Source organism: Anas acuta, chromosome 4 (assembly GCF_963932015.1).
Source record: "Anas acuta chromosome 4, bAnaAcu1.1, whole genome shotgun sequence".
Lineage (NCBI taxonomy): Eukaryota > Metazoa > Chordata > Aves > Anseriformes > Anatidae > Anas > Anas acuta.
The window spans coordinates 20,004,323-20,025,815 of record NC_088982.1 but is presented as its reverse complement, the minus strand read 5'-3'; the positions used below and the strand labels follow the sequence as shown (position 1 = coordinate 20,025,815).

General features: G+C 35.3%; 1 long non-coding RNA gene across 2 annotated transcripts in view; it reads left to right on the top strand.

Annotated features, from left to right (window-relative positions):
* Positions 1-21,493, top strand: part of LOC137855212 (uncharacterized) — a 39,786-nt gene that overhangs the window by 7,573 nt on the left and 10,720 nt on the right. The window contains exons 1-2 of one of the 2 annotated variants that reach the window (XR_011095601.1): positions 16,363-16,839; positions 17,714-17,877. This is a non-coding gene — a long non-coding RNA (uncharacterized lncRNA). Of the gene's footprint in view, positions 1-16,362; positions 16,840-17,713; positions 17,878-21,493 lie in introns of those variants that run through there. The other variant, XR_011095600.1, reaches the window with a different exon arrangement.

Sequence of the window (21,493 nt, the reverse complement as noted above, 5' to 3'; positions counted from 1 at the left end):
TTGCTTCTCACAAGTGCACAGAAAAAGGATATGGGGAAATAGACAATAGTTGCAACAAAATAAATTCTGATTATATATGAGGAGGAAAAAAATCACAATAAGGTTGGTCATTCTTGAGCTAATTATATCCTCACAAATGGAATTTTACATACATGAATGCTAAAAAGGCCCAGCACATCACAAATATTAAGTATCATTCACGGTTGATCAATTTTGGTTAATAAATGAACCTCTATTTTTGCAAACTTTTCTGTGAACCCTATTTGTTCCTTCTTAATTTAACGTTCAATATGTACTAAATGCAAAAGTGAAAAGTAACTCTGTGAAGGACAAAACTTGTAGTTTGTGCCTGTGTAGCATAGTCTTTTCCCACAATTTATAAGCAGGTACAATTCCAGATGTGATTTAATGTAGTACCTGTGATAAGGTCAGAAAAAAATATATAAAAATAAAAAAAAATAAAAAAATAATCAAGAACATTATCTCATCTGTTTATTTGCTTGATTGCTTTTTATTTGCTTGGAACCAAATGATTTACAATTTAAAATCAGTTTAACAAATGATTTTAACCAAATTGATTTAAACAAATGATATACAATTGTTTGATTGTTTGAAATCTCCTGTATTTTAACAAAGTTTTTCCAATATTTTTCCATAATATGAAGCCTGACTGAGATCTCTGACATTGATATAAAAAGCATTTTACAGTAGATCATGCAAATCCTTTGCCTAAACAAGTCATAATTCTATCTTTACAGACACTAAACTACAGTAGATTTTTTTTGAATACAACTATTTATTAATTTATTCATACAAACCCAATTATAGGTATGCCTATAGATCTCATGATTCTCTTCAAAATGGAACTACAGTGGAAACCTAAGGCAAGTACATAAGAGCTTTTAGAGTCCTCCATAGTTCCATTCAAATTTGTAAGGGCTTGTATCTTCCTTAGAGGGAAAGCAATACAGACATGAGAATTTCTAAAACATCTGGAAACATGACTATAAATGACTCCTTTGTCCAAAATAATTCAGAACCACAAATATCCAGGCCATGTAGACATCTTCTATTAATGATGCCATTAAAATACCAACTCTGGATGAATGTATATATTGAGAACAAAATAAATGGAAAGAACAAGAGACTGCCAGTGAATCAGGGCAGAAATTTTTACACTGATTATGTTATCCATAGACCAAGAATTTTTGTTAGCTGACTGCTCACAGTTAATGATTTAGATGCTTGGAAACATTAGCAATTAAAGTTCTTTTGCCCCGTAATTCAAAGGATCTATGCTTTGGAAATATAGAGGGGGAAAAAAAAAACACATACACCAACAACAAAATTACAATTTATTCTGTTATAATTGGTATTGATACTATTATTAATGTTTTTCAACCAAAAGAAGAAGAAGCTGCAGCTAAGACTCAGCAGTCTATAAATCCAGATGTAACATTTCTTTTTTTCACTAGACTTAGCAAAATACCTGTTAGGAAGTGGCAGTTTTCATTACTACTCTAAAGTCACTCAGGCATCAAAATATATCAGGCAGTGCTGATTCATCAGCTAAGAAATCTGCTTCCTACATTAAAACAGAGACACAGGACCAAAGAACTGCAATATACAGGGAGATAAGTGCAAATGAAAAAAAAATAAAATTTAGTTTCTCTGACATAAGATGCATGAATATATTTCTGTGCTATTATCTATTGAAAGTATCATCTCTTATGAGGTGAAAAAATATTGAATAGATTGACTTAATTATATACAGAGATGAGATAATAAAGAGAAAAAAAGGGGAAAAAAAAAGTGAAAGCCAATATATTTCTGATTAAATGGCATTTTTGCTTAAACTAAAATACATAAATCCTTCTAAATTAAAACATATGCTTCCACTAGAATCAATAATACATAATTACATTTGTGTTGACAAGAACATGCTAATAATTATTATCATAGTTTCACTGTATGAAATGAAAAGGGAATGTCCTTACTCATTTTTTTTTCCAATATGAAAAGTAATTATTCTGTTTTACCAATTTCTGTACTTAACAGCACACATAGTAAACAAAACACCATCAATAATCACCTGTCATATGCTATTCTTTTCTTAAATGTAATCTTTTCTTTGTTAATTAAAGATTAATGTATGTGTATAGTTAGTATTCTGTAATGGCACTACTTTATTACCCCAATAGAATGTTTGTTTTTATTCTGGAAGAAAATTAAATAAAACTGAAAACATCACTTGGAGGATTTTGTGAATTTCAGCAAAATTCACCAGCAGGTTTTTCAGTTACAATTTAAAAATATTCATCCTTATCTAATTGTGAGGCATATTTCTGCATTTTATTACTAGTAATACACTTTAGATTGCTTTTAATTTTTATTAGAACTGTAGAAGTAATAAATTTGTAAGGCAATGAAGGCAGATTTTCTTCTCTCTTTTACTCAATCAATAAAGTTATTTAAATAAAAAAGTTTTAAATCAAAATCCTCTTTTCCTAGTCAGATATGAACACTTTCACTACACTTCTTATACATAATTAGATGAAATGTACTGGTGATGATAATTCAGCTGGAAATAATGGAATTTGTTTCTCAGATTCAAAATTATAAGAAGCATATTCACTTATGAAGAACATTAACTTAGATCACAAATTAATCAGGTTTGTTCACTTTTGCTAATGAATGAAATCCGTAGAGTTTGGATAGAGACCAAGGATTTAACTGTGACGGTGTACTGGGTCTGGCTGGGATGTTAACTTTCCCTGAAGAAGCCCATACAGTGCTGTGCCCTGCAGTTGTAGCTAGAACAGCAGTGGTATCACATCAGTGTTGTGTCTGCTGCTGAGCAGTGCTGGCACAGCATCAGGACTCTCTCTAACCCTCCCAGGGGGTGGGCAAAAAAGTGAGAAAGGAACATCACCACAGCAGCTGACATAAACCAACCAAAGGGATATTCCATACCATTTTTGCTTGACACTGCTAGTAGGCTGGCAGGGATACTTCTACTATAATTTATCTCTAGTTTCTTAATGATTCCCTTTCTATTACTAGTCTAGCATAATTTCAACAAGTATGAAAATTTCTAGTGATAGGAAAGATGTATGCTTCTACAGGGAAGCCAAAAAGTAATATTTCCCTTGTTATGTAAAACTAGTTTCTGAACAGGATCCCATGTTAAAAATGGATATGCCAATAGTCAGTAAGCCCTTAAGAAATTATGAAGGATGATGTTTATGAGTTAATAATCTGTTTCTTCCAAAATTTTCCCCATTGATGAAACATAATTGGTTTTCTAGCAGAATGGTGCCAGTGCCATGCAAGACTATTCAATTCTCTGCTTTAAGTCAAGTGGAAATGGTTTTAAACTAAAAGATAGGAGGTAGGTTTAGATTAGGTATTAGAAGGAAATTCTTCACTAAGAAGGTGGTGAGACACTGTAATTGATTGCCCAGAGCAGCTGTGGATGCCCCATTGCTGTAAGTGTTCAAGGCCAGGTTGGGTGGGGTTTTAAGGAACCTGTTCTAGTGGAAAGTGTTCCTGCCTACGGCAGGAGGTTGGAATTAGATGGTCTTCAAGGTCCCTTCCAATGCAAACCATTCTGTGATTTTGTGATGTCAAGGCACATAAGAGGGAGTGGAATGCCAGGGAAAGATACATGGTCAAATGTCTTCCTTGTACTCTCTAGCCTCTTATCTTCATGTGGCGTTATTAGTCACTGTCAGAAGGCTAGAGTAAAGAATGGCATTTCCATAGCTACTGTAAAACACCATCTGGTATTCTGCATAAACTACATGGTAAATCATGGTAACACTACAGTGTTATTTTACAATAACACTATAAATAACGTGTCGACCATAAATGTGTATCACCTAGAACAGCCTTATACTCTGAGACTTTTAAAAAAAATGTTCTTTAACTGTAAAAATTTTGTGGTGTTCTGGCTTTGCTCAGTGACTTGTAACTGCAACCTCATCTGCTCTATGAAGTTGAGTTCTGAAAAATGAGCTCTGAAGAAAAAACTTGAAAAATGTTTAAATACTTCACAACATTTGTAGTCAATTCTCACTCTTTTGATATTTTGTGATTCAAAATGAATGCATGCAGCAACATCTTCCTATATTACTATTTTACTGTAATTTGAATTCTAATACAAAAGTAGCATCCAGATACTGAGTTTGATCACAAAAAATAAAATAAAATAAAATAAAATAAAATAAAATAATAAAATAAAATAAAATAAAATAAAATAAAATAAAATAAAATAAAATAAAATAAAATAAAATACTCTTGTGCTCAGACACAGCTTTGGGCTACAGTTTATTCCTGGAGTTACTAAGAGAATTTAAGGAAGAAAATTAAGAGACAGAAAAGATGGTCTTGGATAGATTACTTCTTTGCTGAATGTTGCATTAAGCACCTACTAGGGCACTAGTAGTTGTATCCAATATCTTTATGTTGTCCAGACTGCCATTACTGGAAAACTCATTAACTTTATACCAGGTAAGGTCAACAGAGTGTATGTCTTTTTCATATTTAATATTCCACTTTTTATCAAAACAAGTATATAACATAACCAGCCATTTTTCAGCAGAAGGCATTTTAACTGTCTTCTTCAAAATTTAATGTTTCTCAACATGCTCATCAGAAAGCTGTTAAGGGAGTTATTAGAACAATACCTGCCACTTTCTTAGTGTCATTCTATTTAGTATCCCTTAAATTCTAAAAAAAAAAAAAAAAAAAAAAAAAAACACCTGCTAAAAATCTAAAAATTAGGATATTACCTTCTGCTTTACCTGATCTGAAAATCTGCATTTTATTTATGGTTAGCTTCTTTTTTATCATTAGCCATTCCACGAGGAGTTAAAAAAAGGAAAAGTGCAGATCTTTCAGTTATTTCTTGTGTCAATTTGCATGTAAGGAGACTTTTTTCTTGTATTGACTTTAAAGATGCATGCAAGCTTGTACTGAGTGGCTAGATTATTATTATTTTTTTTTTTTTTTTCAGATTTAGCAAAGCCCTGCCAGGGGACTTTTAATGCTGTCATCGATATTCGTTTTACTGTCAGGGATATTACACTGAGAAGAAAGACCTGGCACACTGACTTCCCCTTGAAGTTTTGATAGTACGTTGCCTGCAGTTTAACAGTGTGAAAATAATGCTGCGCTGCAAGCAGAACTAGGGAATTTTCCTCTTGTTAATTTAGAAAAGGAAAAAAAAAAGTCTTTAAACCACATAGGCTGTAATATATATATATAGTACAAGTTTATGGAGTATATTATGGAGTAAATATTTAAATACTTTTAATAAGAGTAAATTAAAAGAAGTTCTGTGAGGGTGGCTGAGCACTAGAACAGGGTGCCCAGAGAAGTGTCCATGGAGATATTCATAATCTGACATGCTCAACCTGCTCTAGAACTCCCTGCTTTATCAGGGGGTTGTGTCAGAAGACACAACTTTCCACTTCTGCCATTCTGTGATTCTTCTGTGAAAGCAGAGAGTTTCTGTATGACAGTTTTAATAGACTATTTAAATGGATTTTCTTTACTTTAAATATTGCAAGTATGCAGAAAGAAGTGTACCTTGATTTAAAAGCTAGAGGATAGCAATATTTCCTTTAACAGTTTGACACATTTCCTTGAAAAATTTAAAGATAAGATTGTGACATAACAGCTAAATTGAGATTAAAAATATGCTAGCTGTATCACCTATCTAATGACGCAAAAATAGTTGAACATCTTATTTAACTACAAGCTGAAAGTTATAGAGACCACATCAACCAAAGAAGATAAGCAACCCCTTCTAGTCATCCTTACTTGACCTTCTAGCTAACTTCTAAGGACCTACAGATGTCTAGAGATTAACACACACTATTCCCCACTGCCTCCCTTGAATTCAAACTTCTATTATATACTGGTAATTCTCCCCCAAAGCAATAACTCCTGGGGCATCATTCAGACTTTGCAACTCAATGGCCATATTTTCTCAGAACATGTGAAGGATATACTAACTGTGATAACTGGTGACCAGGAAGATGCTTCTTTCTGTGCTCACTGGGGAAGTGAAATGTTCTTGATTCTTATCTGCTTTGTTCCTATCATCAGACTCATTTATACCATTATAACACCAACATCAAACTCATTTTATGGACTTAAACCAAGTAAAGGGTAAAAGAGGTTTGCTTGTTTTGTTTGTTTGTCAATTTTTATCAATTCTTTTTTTTTTTTTTTTTTTACAAAAAATTCTGTGATAACACTGTAGTCACTTCTTTAACTTTTTTTACCCTCAGAAGCCAGACTGTTGGCTGAAGTAAGCTGCCTTTGCTCCACCCTGTCTTTGTTGGCACTCTTACGAACTGATCCTGAACTTTTCACTGCTCTGAAACAGATGATATTTTGAGGGCTTAATACTTTGTCTAAATGAGAACTTCTATGAATTACAACAAGAAAAAAAAAAAGTAAGTCTTCTAATGTTGGGTTTAAACTAAAATCTTGAAGAAATTTTGTTTCTATAGTTTTATTTCATTTTGGTTTCAGGTTGGAAATTAGGATAAATTTCTTCTCAGAAAGAGTGGTTAGGCATTGGAATGGGTTGCCCAGGGAAGTATTGGATTCACCATCCCTGGGGGTGTTTAAGGAAAGGTTGGATGTGGTGCTTAGGGATATGTTTAGTGGGTGATATTGGTGGTAAGGGGATGGTTGGACCAGACATCCTTTTCCAGCCTTAGTGATTCTATGGTTTGTACATGTCTTAGCAATACTATCTTAATGTTAAGAAGTAGAAGACTTGATAACCTGAGAATAAATGTGAATATTTAGTCCTCTGTGACAAGTAATTATGTATTTTAGTTATAAAATTAAAATGAATTAGCTAATTGAGTTAATTTTAAATGGAAGATATTAAAGTGTTTAGAAGGAACAACAGGTTATAATGTTCCAATCATTACCAACAATGGAGGTTTTCCACTATTTTTAATTTTATGAGAAACAGATTAATGATGTGATATTTCAGGTTTCATTCTAATTATTCAGAAAAAAAAATAATAATAATAATAAAAAGACTGCAATATCTACTGCCTGGCATGGTTTCCTCTGTAAATTAAATTATTGTTATTACCATTATGAATATCTCAACTGACCATTCCTTTTGTGTGTTTTGCAAATAATTGAAAACTTAAAGAAAAAAAATCATGGAAATGAGACAGTATCATAACAGGCTATGTTTCGACAGCATATTAGCAGAAGTCCTAAAATATATTAAGCATAAATATTTTAATATATTATGTTGGCAACCAAGATAAAAGAGAACTAAATTAATGAAACAGATCTACTATTTTGACAAACATTCAGAAGTGAGTCTGAATCTCAAGACCCTCTATTTCTGTTTTGAGCTTGCTTATTGTAAACTGAATTTTCTCTATTGAAATTCATAATAATCAAATAAAATATATTAAGAACTTTCAGTATTTTTGCATTCATTATGCATTATTATTATTATTATTACTATTTTTAAACAGACCTGATACAGTGTATTATTTTTTTATGGTTTGCCAGATCTTTTTATCCTTGTGGATGTGAGTTGATATAATGTAATGGATGAATTTAAATATATATATATAATGCCTTAAGAGTTTTCAATTGTCTGCTACAGTGGGAATAGAGCTAAAAGTCTTTATAAAATCAGAGTTAGAGAAGTCTTTTAGGGATTGTCTTCCCTCTTGTGAGTAGAAAGCAGAACCAAAAAATGTGTCATCACGTTTAGTGTGTCATCACGAGTGTGTCATCATATGGAATGGCATATTCCTTAGGTCAGCTACCCTGGTGGTGTCCCCTCCCCACTTCTTGTCTATCCCCAGCCTGCTGGCTTTGTGGGGGTTACAGGGATTGTTGGTGCTGTCCCAGCACTGCTCAGCAATAGACAAAACGCTGGTGTGGAGTGCAAAAGATTCTACAAGTGCAGAGAACAGCACACTATAAGCCACTGCAGAGGAGGTTAACTCCATCTCAGCCAAGCCCAGTACAACATGTCCCCATGAACCTGTCCAAACATCCAGAGCTGTGTCTGACCCTTGCTCCCCTCACTAGACCTGATACTGACCACCACCAGGCTGACATCTCAGCCTGCCCTCAGCCCATCCCCAGGAACGTATTCTGGTTCTTTTGCTGCCTGGCTGGGGCTGTGGAGCAGGAAGTTTGCTGCTGCCTCAACTCTACACAAACCTGTGCACCAAGAGGAACAAAGACAAAGGACAGGAAACCCATGGACATGTGTGGAGATATGACATCTCTAGGATTGCAGAGATTTGGTGGGTCAGCACAAAAATCTTTCAGGTGTGTTGGGAGCAATTTTTGACAAAGGTTTTGATGGGCATACTGGACTACATGCTGTACTGGATGTGCTGTTTACAAATTCAAAAAAGCTGTCCAGTGGTGTGATGGTTCATGACTGCAGTGATCATGATATACTAAACTTTAAAATCCTAAAGTGATACCTAAATAAACTCTTTGGACCTTGTGAGAGGCTTTTACTAGTGGATTCTCAGGAGGTCTGGCCTGAAGGGCAAAAGAAAGCAAGGTAACAGCTTGAGCTTCAGAGACAGCCTCTTCAAACAACAGATTCTAGATGAATGTACAAGAAAATGAGTGGGTAAGGCACATACCGCAATGGCTGAACCCAGCACTCTTCTCTCAGCTTGAACACAACAAATGGCCTTTTGCTACGGAGGAGGACAACAGAAGAACTGCTTCAGCAAACAGTGATAAAATTAGAACCTGTCTTAAGAATTCAATACAATTTCACAAGCTGGCAGACAATTGGCTAAATAAAACTAAGGAATATGGGTCTCTTTCTGGATGAAGTAATCAGCTTTTGATGAAATGTATCAGCGATTAAATGAAAAAAAATGCATCAATGAAGCAAAAAAATGCAAAAATGAATAAGTGAAGAAGGCTAACTACATACTGGGTTGCAATAGCAAGAGTGTAGCTTTGCTGTTGATGGAGATGGTTATTGATGGTATTTAGTATTTATTGAGCCACATCTGTATTGTATACAATTGTATATGGCTATCAGCCCATCAACAATAGAGACACATAAAGAAACTGGAACAAGTCCAGTGAAGAAGAACTAAGAGTGCTGAGGGCTGTAGCACACACTGCACAACAAAAGACAGAGATATAGGTTATTTAGTTTGGAGACAGATTAGGAAAGATTTAGTTGAAATATTCAAGGGTTACAAAGATGATGGTGCTACATGTGGAGCTGCACAGTGACATGCACAGGATAACTGGCAGTAGCTGCAGCAATGGAAGTTTTCATTGGGCATAAGAAAAATAAATAAATAAATAAATCCCAGTGAAGGTGGCCAAACACACGAGCAGATTTTCACATGAGATTTTGAAGTATCAGTTGGAGATATTTTATTTTTGAATGCTAAAGGTCCTAAGCAACCTGAGTTATATTTGGGATTTAACCAGATGATTTCCAAAGGTCCCTTTCAGTGTCATTATTTTCTCTGACTACTCTATCATTATTCTAGTTAGGTTAGTACTGAGTGCAAAAAATGACAAAGAATGACAAAGAATGTAATAAATTTCTTTCAGACACCTTCTATATAGTCATGGAAGTTAATAGCACTCAAAATTGGAACTGTTTTTTGCAATGTATTTTTTCATATCTACATCAAATATATGAAACTAAACTCTTTTACAGGGTGGGGCTCAGTGGAATGTCCCATAAAATTCAGCATGGCAGAATTATTTTGGGAGGTATTTGCATTCTAAAGGGACTGTAGACTGGAGAAAAGTATCAGGATTTTATGCATATTCAACAGTAGCTGAAAGCTCAAAAGAGATATACAAGAAAAAAAATATTTATTTTCAGATAGATAGACTGAACTGCTTATCTAATCAGGCCATTTTAAGATGCAGCTGAAGCAGTTATTAGGAGACAGGTAGAATTTATTTAGGTCTAATTCTACTATGCTGAACTGAAATGGTAGTATTTTTTTCTGACCTAGATGATTCTATGGTTCTAATTTTAAAAGTATTATAGCTCTCTGTGAGTCTACATTTCATTGCAGTACTTGCAGAATATAACGTGTACCATTTCTTAAAGCTTTTTTTTTTTTTTTTAACAAAGAGTAAAGAAATACTAGACAGCTTTATGACAAAAAGAACAACAACAACACATTTTCTTCTGTCTTTACAGAATTGTTTCAGTCATATATGTGCATGACCATGTTGAAAATATACCTATCTGCCAGGTCTCAGGAAGCAATGGGGAAACTGAAAATACAGCAGGCTGGACAGATAGGCTTGATTCAGATTCATACTACAAAGGTTCAAAAACCAGCCGAGGCAAGAACACAGTTCTAAGGAAATATTTAGAGAAGGTGCAGAAAACCACCCATGATGATACAGGTAAAAGTTATTATTAAGTCGTAGTGTGAAATGGCAGAATTCCCTTCTAGCTATTGTGGTCAGGCAGAGTATTTTGTTCTGATACAGCTGGTTAGAGGGATGGAAATACTGAAGAAAAGATGAAGCCAGCATTCCTTTTAAAGGAGGCTACCATGGGACAGGAATATTAAGAAATGGATGATGTAAGACATTTACTTAGAAAGCATCTACATATTAAAAGTCAATAAGATATATTTCCTAGTGTCCAGACAGAACTCTTATTCTGCTGTCAATGTACAAAGATATCAATCAGTGCAGTATAGAATAAGAGGGAATGCAAAGTGTATGGAAATCATAATCCAAATTGTACTGGCTTGGTTATGTCAGCACAAACTGTGTTCATTTATGCAACTTGGACAAGTTCTCCAACAGCACTGAATGTAGATATGTCATCATATCAGCCCTTCTTATTCAGAATATAGGCTAAGTTGACTTCCAAAATCATGGTGACGATAAGAAAAATGTTTTGTTTTGTTGTTTTGTTTTGTTTTGATTTGATTTGTTTTGTTTTGTTTTAAAGCTCCTCCTAAGTCCCCTGTGCACATCTGGCCTCCGATCACACAGAACTCATTGAGAGCTGAATGAGAATTCTCCCTTAGAGATTATAAACTGTGATCTAGAAAAGTGGTCAGCTCAGTACATATGCCCTTGAATTTTCCTTCCATGCAGTGAAGCTGACAGCACTTTGTTATCCACCATCTCAAATCCCACAATGTTTAATTGATACATACTAAATTTTAACCAGAACTAGACCTAGACAGTAAATCTGTTCTTATGGCGTGCTATGCTCAGCATAGCATGGTCCACAGCTGACAACGAGTAAAGGTCACTGCAATAAAAGTCCCTGTTGTGTGTGCACAGAATGCTCTGGAGATGGTGACTGTAGGACACCACCAGAATTTCAGTACTAAAAAATATATAAACTGCATAATTCTAACTTGATCATATTTAAATGTGGAGGGAACAGTTACTTGATTTGGCGTTCTTTCTACAACTGTGTTGCCCTTTAATTCTGTTGAGCATTAATTTCCCCAAACATATCTGAACAGTTATTTTCTAAGATGGTGGTAATGCCACTTATTTTTAAGATAGTCTGATCATTTTCATTACTAGATTCTGCTTTCAGTTGCTCAGAATATCAATAAATTTCATCTACTTGGGTATATATTTTCCATTTCAAATGATTGCTTCAGATTGATTTTCTTTGTGTTTTTCTTTTCCTTTTTTAACTTTAATGTCACATAAAGCAGCTCATGTATTTCTGAGAATGAAAGCAGAAAAGAATATATTGTTTGCCAATGTTAAATGAACTCCAGCCTTTTTTTTTTTTTTTAAGATGTAGAATATCATCATATTTTGGATCAGATATTTAGAAATTGATTGGGAGTGGCCTTTGTTTGAAAGATATTCCTTTAATCTTTTATATGAAAATCTATTCTAATCTTTTAGAGGCCTTTCAGAAATTAAAGTTAATATAGAACATCTTTGCTTACATCGAACATTCTCAATTCTATTGTAAAGGAGGACTTTTTTTATTTATTTATTTTTTATTTTTTTTTCCCAAAGCTCCAGGCTTTTGTTAACCAGCAACTGTAAATTGTTGCTGGTATGCTTCTAGAGAATCTCATACTAGATTGTAATAGAAATAAACTGTCCAGGTCAAGTGAAATTCAGTTCAGACCAAAGAGAATAAAAGGGAAAATAGAATGGAAATAAAAGTTTGGATTTAGCACTGAAACAGGCAGAATGAGAATAAAACAAAATCTAAACCTTGAATTTTAACAAATAATTGGTCATGGAGAGCAGGAGATAAGTGAAAATTGTAAAAAGCCAGAGGAACTGTTTTTTCACAGATAGCCTTCCATCTTATATGTAATGTACCATACAGATTCAGCAACAGAAATGTCTGGCATTCTTCTGTATTACCTATTCCCAATTTATCCCTAGGCCAAAAAACAAAACTCCTATGGTAAAGCATCTTTTAAAAATATATATCAAATTAATGAACAGTTTGGATTGGAAGGGACCTTAAAATTATCTAGTTCCAACCCCACCGTCATGGGCACAGACACCTTCCACTAGACCATTTTGCACAAAGCCCCATCCAGCCTGGCCTTGAACACTTCCAGGGATGAGGCATCCACAACTACTCTAGGCAATATGTTCCAGTGCCTCACCACCCTATGAGTGAAGAATTTCCTCCTAATATGTCATCTAAATCTACCCTATTTTAAAGGCATTAGTCCTTACTCTTCACTACACTCTCTGACAGAGTCCCTCCCCAGGTTTCCTGTATGTCCCCGTTTGTGGTGGTTTTCCTGTGCTGGGCAGCCAAACACCACAACCGCTCTCTCACTCTCTCTCCTTAGATGAGGAGGGGAAGAAGTAAAGCAAAGAACAACTCACGGGTTGAGATAAGGATAATTTAATTAAAGGGAAATAATAATAATAATAATTATTACCCAGGATATGGTTGGCTTTCTGGGCTACAAGCACATGTTGCTGACTCATGTTGAGCTTTTCATCAACCAACATCCACAGGTCCTTCTCATCAGGGCTGAATCCATTCAATCCAGGGCTCAATCCATTCTCTTACCAGCCTGTGTTTGCGTTTGGGATTGCCCCAGCCCACATGCAGAACCTAGCACTTGGCCTTGTTGAACCTCATGACGTTTCCTTGTCCCACCTCTCAAGCCTGTCAAGGTCCCTTTGGATGGCATCCCTCTCCCCCTGCTTGGAGTCATCATATTCACGCACACACACACACATATAGACACACATATATATATATTCATTATATATATATATACCATGATTTTCATGATTTTTATTGATATATATATACTGTATCCACTTGGATCTACAAAACTCAAAGGCTGGAGATTTCACTGCCTGTTTTGTCAACCTTGTCCAATGCTTGGCTACTCTAACTGTGAAAAAGTTTTCCCTTATATTCAGTCAGGGCTTCAGTTGCTTCGAATTAACTTTATTTTTTCATACTTTTAAACAATAAGTGATTAAACAACAATAAAAATGGTTTACAGAGATAAAAAAAAAAACAAAAACATCTAGAAAATAGGAGAGTTCAAATGACTCAGAAAAACATCGTATGTTTAAGAGCAGTAATTTAAGTTATTGGTCTCGTGTTGTGTGTAGATATTATACATCTAGATGACAGCTATGCTGTCTATATTTACACTTGAATATATTATTTTTTAGCAGCTAGTGGTTTGAAACAAAACTGGACTTTTTGGTTGATGAATAAAAGAAAAAAAAAAAGAAAACTAAATACAACGGTTTATATAACTCTTAAAAACCATGTAGTGGGTTTACGTGGCAAGGTTTTGGTAGCAGGGGGCCATAGGGGTGGCTTCTGTGAGAAGGGTCTAGAAGCTGCCCCATGTTTGGGAACAGCCCCATTGTTTTCCAGAGCTGAGCCAATAAGCGATGTTGTTTTGTGCCTCTGTGAGAGCATATTTAAGACAGGGAAAAAAATGCTGTGCCACACAGCAGCTGGGAGAGTGAAAGGAGTGAGGAACAGCCTTGCAGGCGCCAAGGTCAGTGCAGAAGGAGGGGGAGAGGTGCTCCAGGCGCCGGAGCAGAAGTCCCCTGTGGCCTGTGGTGAGGACCATGGTGAAGCAGGATGGCCCCTGCAGCCCGTGGAGTACCACAGTGGAACAGGGTTCCACGCTGCAGCCTGTGGAGGAGACCACGGTGGAGCAGGTGGCCCTGCACTGATGGAGGCTGCAGCCTGTGGAAGAACCCTGCCGGAGCAGATTCCAGGTCAGACCTGTAGCCTGTGGAGAGGAGCCCATGCAGGAGCAGGTGACCTGGCAGGAGCTGCTGCCCGTGGGGGAGCCAGGTTGGAGCAGTTTTCTCCTGAGGGATGGACCCCGTGGTACGGACCCATATCTGGAGCAGCTCTGGCAGAGCTGCTGCCTGTGGGAAGCCCACACTGGATCAGTTCATCAAGGACTGTATCCCGTGGGTGGGACCCCACAGCACAGGGGATGAGAGTGACCGAGAAGGAGCGGCAGGGAAGAAGCGCTGTAGACTGACCATAACCCCCATTCCCCCATTCCCCTGCGCCGCTTGGGGGGAGGAGGTGGAAGAGGATGGATGGGGGGGGAGGTGCTTTTGGTTTCTTTCCTTTGTTTCTCACTTCTCTAGCTTGTTAGTAATGAGCAATAAATCTTACTATCTCCTTATGCCGAGTCTGTTTTGCCCGTTACAATAATTACTGCATGATTTTCTCGTCCTTATCTCAACCTTTGAGCCCTTTTCACATATTTTCTCCCCATTCCTCTTTGAGGAGGGGGAGTGAGAGAGCGGCTCAGCTGCCCACTCGAGTGGAACCACAACAAACCTGTACAATATTTAATTTTTTATTAATAAATCTGGTAGAACCTTTGGGTGGATTCTAATTCATTTGTGTGTTGAATAGCACCCTACCCCAAGAGAAAACCATCCAGCACCAGTGGGAGAAATTCCTTTGACCAAAGTGAAATGTGGAGGTGTTATGAGAAGATCTGGATCATACGGTTCAGTGGAATAAAACTCAGTTCTTAATGAAAAAGGATGTCTACACTTCACCCAAAAGATGTTCTGAACATTTTTATCTTATTTTTTTTTCAAAGAAAGGTAGTATATTTAGTAGATTTTGTTGATACCAATGTTAAACCCACAGATCTTGCAATTTTCTTTTTCTTCTTATTAGAAAATCTTTTTTAAAAATGCCATGCTATCTCTAGTATGTACTGGAATGAGTCTCAAGCTTTATCATTATTACCGAGCCTGTCTGAATTTAAGAAGAGATTGGACTGTGCACTTGGTCACATGGTCTGAACTTTTGGGTAGACCTGTGTGGTGTCAAGATTGGACTTGATGATCCTTAAGGGTCCCTTCCAACTCAGGATCTTCTATGATTCTATGATTATTAAAACAAAGGAGAAAAGTATTTTTTGCCTTCTGCAAATTACTATGTATTAGATGGGTTTACCCTTCTGATTCAAAAAAAGTAAAACAGAAATCCATAAAATAGAAATTATTCATGGATTAAATATTGCCATCTCACTGCTAATGGTTTAAATAAATTATTGGTGTAGAGATTCCCTTAGCTGTTTAAAAATAGCAAAAGTATCTCCAATTATTCGTGTTTAATATTGCTCAGTGAATGAGGGTGAATCTTTGACCCTGCTAATGCCTCAAATGCCTTGTTAAGAATAAGAAGGATGTCTCGAGTTTTGGGGAGCACACAGTTCTGTATAACAGCTATATAAGAGTAATAAGGCAAAGGAATTAAAGAATAATTAGAAACTGTTAAGTTTATTTTTTTTAGGTGGTGGGGTTCTAAACAGAAATTTTTGTAGTAGTCTTTGTATGCATTCATATAAGAATTCATATGCATGTCAGTGCATATAATACAGCAGAGGTTTAAATGAAGACCACAAAACAAAATTAGTACAGATTATTTGCTATTAAGATAATTCTAACAGAGACTACCATTTTTCATGTGTTGGAAAATAAATAATAGCCTCCTTGCTGTAGGATCTTGTAATTTACTCCCATGTGTCCTTTTTTACAGTCTATGTGAGTTACCAAATACCCAACTCTGTGAGCATGGGGATAACCAACTGTGGTGGTTTTACCGTGCTGGGCAGCTAAACCCCACAACCGCTCTCTCACTCCCCCTCCTTTAAATGAGGAGGGGGAGAAGTAAAGCAAAGAACAACTCACGGGTTGAGATAAGGATAATTTAATTAAAGGGAAATAATTATAATAATTAAATAAAGACTACCATGAACTAAACAATTTAACTAAGGGGAAATAAAAAGGGAAAGGGGAAAAGGGAGGGGAAAAGGAAAAAAATAAAAAGAAGGGAGGAAAACAAACAAACAAAATAAATGAAGGCTATATGGAAGTGCAGAGGAAAGAAATTACTCTCTACTTCCCATAAATGAGCGATGATTGACCACGTCCTTGAAGCAAGGCCTCAACGCACACAGCCGGTGTTGAGAGGAGGACCGACGTCTTCCAAACAAGAGCCCACCCCTCCCCTCTTCTTCCTGTTTCCACCTTTTATTGCTGAGTGTGACGTCACATGGTATGGAATATCCCCTTGGTTGTTTTAGGTCAGCTGCCCTAGTGATGTTTCTCTCCTCACTTTTTGCCCACCCCCTAGGAGGGTTAGAGAAAGGCCCAATACTTTGTGCCACTGCTGCTCAGCAGTGGACACAACACTGGTGTGATAACACTGCTGTTCCAGCTACAAGTACAGAGTACGGTACTGTATGGGCTGCTGCCGGGAAAGTTAACATTCCAGCCAGACCCAGTACACCAACTAAATAATGACTCGGGACTGTGACAAAGGTAAGTTTTCTCATATTTCCTCTGTATTGTACTTCCTAGATTTTGAAAAAGCCCCTGCACAATAGGCCTCAACAATAGGAAAAGAACCAGAAAAATAATGGATTCTTTCTTATCTCTTGTACATTTCTCGTGTTCCGTTATCCTGTTTCTCTGAAACAGAAGGTTCTGGGTTTCAAAGGTGGTATACAAAAAGGTTAATTAACCAGATAAATAGACAATGAAAATTTTTTGAAAGAAGAAGAAAGGAATTTTCAACAGACTGTCTTTCTCTGAGCCATATCTTTTGATATCGTTCACAAAGTGACTTGGTATATAAACTGTATCAAGCTGTGGAAGAAATCATATCTATTCTGTACCTGCTACTGTAGACTTTGAACTATAACTGTGTCCTTGGTACTGTTTTGTGTTTCAGAGTTTGGATTTTGGGTTAAAATTGCTCATATATTTATACTTTTATGTCATTTCTTTCATGCCAGAGGGTTATTTCATCACTTTATTCTTAGATCTGATACATAGATATATGAGCAGTTGTGTGAAATTGTGTGATGATAAAGATACTTGTTTATACTACTGAAAAAAAAAATACTAAATTCATTGACAAGAGATAAAAGCAATTAACTTGCACTCATTATTACTATTTTTTAATCTTTTACAGTCCCTGGTTATGCTGATTGAATTCACAGATTAAAATGTTCTGTCCCTGTTTTGTATAATTAACAGTTTAGCTGTTAGGAAATGAAAGAAAAAAAAAAAAAGCTTGCACAGTACTGCTGCCACCACCAGGAAAACAAGACTATGTGACTTGCAGAATTGTGCAAGTTTTCTAACACTTTGTGTCTTTTCTCCCCTTCTGTTCCTGTCTCCTGTTGCACAGGGCTCCCAGGATACACCTACATCACATACTGTAGAAATCCTTCAGCAAGTAGGATTTCTTTCTCTGCTGTAAATCTAAGTGGAAGGAAGATGACTCTCCTGACTCACAGTTCAGGGTGCTTCTTATTTTCCTAATTGTGGAGTGTGATACCCATGTTGATGAAGGTGGGTAAAATCATATCTTCAGATTTTAAGAAATTAAAGACAATACTGTTTTTTGTATTTTGTTCTCCTCCAGGACTTCCTAGGCTTCCACCAGGCTTCCTAGGCATTATAATGACTATCATAAACAACAGAAAGTATGAACACGTTATCTTCCTGTTGAGTATGATATAATGTTTGTGGAATTAATTATGTAATAAGGAAAGAATAGCCTCAAACAAAATGCTAAAAACTTTGTAATTATCAGTATTTTCAGTGAAAAGGGGTTTAGAAAGCATTTTATGGCATTTGTGCAGGTTTCTGTGTTTCTATAAACATAAAATTCCATGGTAAGTATGATAAGTACTCTTACATGGGGCTCATTTAATTTTTTGTTTTGTTTGTTTGTTTTATCTACTTGGAATTATGTAGCCTTCATTTATCTTTTAGGCTCAAAAACTACTCCAAAAATTTGTGTGATAAGACTTAAAATTTTCTGTGCAACTGCATATTTATCCAGCATTATGATTCTACAAGTAATTAATACTCTTTGTTAAGCAATTGGCTGAAGGGTAAAAATGTAATGGCTTTTGTTACAGAGAAAATACCTAATGTGTCTTTTAAACTGTAAATGAAGAAACATTGCTAGCTATCCCAAATTGCAATGCCCAACAATTTTTATATTTTTCATCATGTTTTATGTACTTTCAACCAGTGGTAAGACTTTTTATTTTTTTCTTTCCTGAAGATATTAATATTTATGTATTTTCATTATTGCCAGACAGACAACATCTTCTCAACGGTCAGATGAGGTTGTCTGGAAATTGTAGAGCTACAACATTAGTTCATTTATTATTAATGGAGCTCATAAATACTCACACTATCCAAAATAGCCTTAAACAATTGCACTTGAGCATGATCTGAATTCTTTTCTTCCCCAGGGAGTTCTATTTTCTGGTATATAATTAGGTGTCATCAGCTGTGATGGGAAGAACTCTACTCCACCCTATTTCTCACAATAAATGACAGATATTATAGCCTACAGCTACTAAAATATTTGTCTAACTAGAAAACAAAAACAAGCAATATGGAGAGGCTATTATTTTTGACAAAAATATAATTGGGTTAGTTTCTAATAAACTTTATTTTAAGTCTGCTTTACAAAATATGAAAGACTCTTCTTGGAACACAAAGTCCAGCCAAAACCCTGCAGCAAATTTAAAGTAATTGCAGTGAAGACTATTGTAAGTGACCTTGAAAAATATTTGATCTGTGAGTTACACTAGTCATTGTATATGTGAAGGATCAGATTCATAAACAGTTAGAGAAAATTTTATATACAGCTCTATACTCTGCCCCTATTTTGGAGGTTTGCACTCCTGCACAGAGAGCAGAACTCATAGAAACCACAGACTCATAGAAAGAAGAAAATTTGCACTGAGGCTATTTTTCTTTAAAACACCAAGATCCAAAGTGAAAATATTTCTGCATTATTTGTTGGATGAACTTTTGCTTATGCATGAAGGAAACAGAGAGAGGCAGGCCACACAGTAGGGTCAAGACTTACCGCAGCAATTTAAGGAAGCCATCCTAGTTGTGAAGTTGTGAGTATTCCTAAACTCTGAGACCTGTAGAAAACCTGTAGAAAGCTTAGTTTAAGCCTAAAGCCAGACTCGTTATTCTTGCCATTTTTAAGCACTTATTTTTTGAAAGTGACTCTTTCAACTTAATGTAATGAATTGAATGTTTAACAATACATGGAATCATTAACGTGGAATATTAGCTAATAACGTTTTATTTACGAAACATATTCACACACTATAGCTAAGACAAATATTTGTCATACACAGAAAAATTAGGTTAGACAGGACAGTAATAAAAATCTCACAGTATGGAGCTGAGGGGGCAAATATACTTTAGCAGGCTGATAAAATGAATAAGCCACATACAATTTTGTCAATACAAATTAATATTCAAAGCCAAACAGATTATTCCTTGAGGAAAATAAAATAAAATAAAAATAATAATAACAATAAAAATAAGAGGTAACAAGCTTAGCAGTGAAATGACATGACTTCTAACCCTGGCATTGAAATAACAATATGAACAGTCATCCAGAAACCTTTTGAGTAGTACTTGAGATGAATGTACATAGTCCCTTGAAATGATATTTAAAATAACGCAAATGTTTTCTTTTTACAAGGAAATTTAACTTAATTCTGCTCATAAAACAATGAACATTTACATATATTGGGTGTAAAATTAGTTATCAGAAAACTCCAAATTAGAAGAGACAAATGAGGAGGTGAATGGCAAATGTCATTAACAGCCAAAGCCCTTAGCTGTATAATATTTCAGAATTACGAATTCTGTGGCCTTGTCCCTATTGACATACATTGCAATTTCAACTGGATCCTATGAATATACTGCTTAACTATTTTTAGACTAAGGATCAAATTTGAAAATGTTTGTTTTCTGATATTTTAATACAAATTCAATCTTACATAAAAAATAAAAAATAAAATAAATAAAATAAAAATCCCTGTACTGGAATGACAAATAATCAATGGCATCCTCTTGGATGCACTATACAGAAGAGTAGACTTAAGTTTGATCTAATGACATTTGCAAAAATCAAGATGACAAAAAGATGAAGGGAAAGGAACATACTGAGAAAATGAAAAATAACCGAAAAGATGTACAGCTGACATTGATTAAAATCACTGAAGAATCACCAAAACAAAAATAAACGCACTGCTTCTGTTACTGAGATTCAAAATAAAAAGACATTTGGGAATGTTTCTTCACAGTCTCTGGACTCCTTTGTATACCGCTACATGTACTGTATAGCTGTTGTCGTATTTTTCTTGCAAAGAAATATTCAGTGGCAGAAACTTTAATAATAGAATCAATGACACTCTTACCTATTTTTCCTTGGAAAGGATGGGATCTTAAAAGCAAGATCCTAGAATAACTTGTATTAGACTTTAATTTAAACAAATAACTTTATCCATTTAATTTTCCATATACAATGCTGCATTAATATAACATAAAGAAGTAGCAGAATGAAGTATAACCCCAGATCAATTTCTGAACCTGATGGTACAACCATTAACAAAGAAAACCTCTTCAGGTTACTTATTTATTTATTTATTTATTTAGAGAGAGAGAGAGATTAAAAAAAAAAAAAAAAGAAAAGAGAGAGAGACAGCAGAGCCTCCTGAGCTATTATCCAACATTTGCCTAGACATGTTCTGTTTATCAAAATATAATAAAGATAAGTAAAGATCATTGAAGATAAGTTATCAGTGAAGCTCTTTTACACTTCCAAACAATATGTTTAATAGCATCTTAAGAATTTTATTGAATCTTGTCATAATGTAGGAATTCAGTAGTAATAAGTAATTTAGTAATTTAATAAAGTCCAGTTTCAGGTAGATCAGTTCAGGTTAAAATAGGATTGCATTTCTTATTTGCCTGGTGTTTTACTTTTTTTTTTTTACAAAATCTGATTCATTTGTTTAAGAAAAAAATAAAGGTATATACAGCAAGTATCAGGAATGTCAAAAAATTAGTAGTGTACAATAGAAAAATCAATGCCTACTACATTCCAAACAACTCTTCTGTTTCTCCTATTCAC